Source organism: Schistocerca piceifrons, chromosome 8, assembly GCF_021461385.2.
Source record: "Schistocerca piceifrons isolate TAMUIC-IGC-003096 chromosome 8, iqSchPice1.1, whole genome shotgun sequence".
NCBI classification, from domain to species: Eukaryota; Metazoa; Arthropoda; class Insecta; order Orthoptera; family Acrididae; genus Schistocerca; species Schistocerca piceifrons.
The window spans coordinates 394,820,021-394,822,109 of NC_060145.1; the positions used below are offsets into that span (position 1 = coordinate 394,820,021).

General features: G+C 45.7%; 1 pseudogene; it reads right to left on the reverse strand.

Moving 5' to 3' along the window:
• Window positions 1-1,395: 1,395 nt before the first annotated feature.
• LOC124712728 lies at window positions 1,396-1,513 on the reverse strand (annotated as a pseudogene).
• Between the last annotated feature and the right edge of the window lie 576 nt (window positions 1,514-2,089).

Genomic DNA, 2,089 nt, shown 5'->3' on the forward strand with positions numbered 1-2,089 from the left:
ATCTGGACGTCACTGCAGCACGTGGAACGGTATCGCCTATTATCACGGGAGATAAAACGTATCATCATTTTGAGCTGAAGACGAAGCGCCAGAGCTAACAATTGAAGCACATGGATTCACCCCCAGCGAAAAAAATCCAAATCTGTGCACGCCAGCTCCGGGAAAGTCATGTAATCTTTTTCCTTTGACTGTAAGGGCCCGCTGCTCATTAACTTTCTGGAACAATAATTAACGCACAGCGGTACCTGACCACTTTGCAAAAACTGAAGTGTGCCATCAAGTCCATAGTTCCAGGAATGGTGTCGGACGGCATCATTCTGTTGCACGATAATGCACGGCGACAAGATGGCAAGATTGTTTACATTACCTCGCAGAAGTTTCACTGGGAGTCCTTACACGTCATCCATACAGTTCCGTTCTCCCCCCATGGAATTTCTATATTTTTTAAACCCTGGAGAAAGACATTCGACGCCATCAATTTGTTTCGGATTAACCGGCGTACGCCTCGGTCATCATCGTTCCATAGACAACTGCAAACATTTTTCCAGGAGGTCACTGACCGTCTTACCTCATTGCGATATAATTGTGTTAAGGGTTATGGCGATTACTTTTGGCCAGCCAGGGTGGCCGAGCGGTTATAGGCGCTACAGTCTGGAACCACGCGACCGCTACGGTCGCAGGTTCGAATCCTGCCTCGGGCATGGATGTGTGTGATGTCCTTAGGTTAGTTAGGTTTAAGTAGTTCTATGTTCTAGGGGACTAATGACCTCAGCAGTAAAGTCCCATAGTGCTCAGAGCCATTTGAACCATTTTTTTATTACTTTTGAAATTTTGTGGGGCGGGACTGACTGTTGTTATGTCTGGTTTGTAGGAATGTCCCCTCCACCCCCCAACCTATATGAATGTCTTTCTAGCTCAGCGTTCCGAAACCTACAAGGCTGCTGACTTAAGAGTTCTGCACGAGTGGAAGCTAAAAATCACGGGTTCATGCCATGACTGAGACATCTGTTCTATAAAGTCTATTTTGATAGTCTCCACGGCACACCTATAGCTTTCCATGTTCATTTCTATCTGCCATGTACGTTCGTAACTCCCATTTTTTGTTTATACAACAACGATTTTGCTCTATTGTTTTACCTGTTACTATATCATCCTGTATCACTTTATAATGTTAAACTAAACTAAAACTAAACTCCTCCCGCACAGGCCATGAAGGCCCAAAGGCACCGACTGGCCGCCGTGTCAACCTCACCCACAGGTGTCACTGGATGCGGATATGGAGGGTCATGTGGTCAGCACACCGCTCTCCCGGCCGTATGTCAGTTTCCGAGACCAGAGCCGCTACATCTCAAGTAGCTCCTCAGTTTGCTTCACAAGGGCTGAGTGCATCCCGCTTGCCAACAGCGCTCGGCAGACCGGATGGTCACCCATCCAAGTGCTAGCCCAGCCCGACAGCGCTTATCTTTGGTGATCTGACGGGAACCGGTGTTACCACTGCGGCAAGGACGTTGGCACCTTATAATGTTACGGTTCCACAAACAAAAACTCAGTACATATATAAAACTACAGCTGGCAAAAATCTGTGTTGGTCATATACGCCAGTAACATATTCACTCTAATTATGTAGTAAACATCTTATTCTCTTTTCTTATCTGTAACTTTCGTGATCCGTACTACATGTGTATTGTCAACAGGTGGAAACACCGTTAGCTGACAATGTTCAGTTATGCCGTCAGTCCAAAAAGGTTCGAAACTGGATTAGTAAAAAACAAGACAAAAGTTAAGATGGTGTTTCTAAAACACACGCTCATACAGCCCGATTAATCTGACAAGAAACACCTTCCTTGGGATGTTGTTCACGTCGCACGTGACATTAGCTTGAATGTCAGTTACGTCGTCGAATCGTTGACGCTTCACGTGAGTTTTGCTGTAAATTAGTAGCCTACTAATAACACCCCAAGTCAAGTCACGCATGATATATTTTTTTTCCAGAAAAGAACTGCTAGCATTTTGCATGCAAATCAAGTCGCGGCAGGCGCGCGCACGTCGTTTTTGTTCGGTAGTCAAGTTGTGCGACACAAACTTTGCG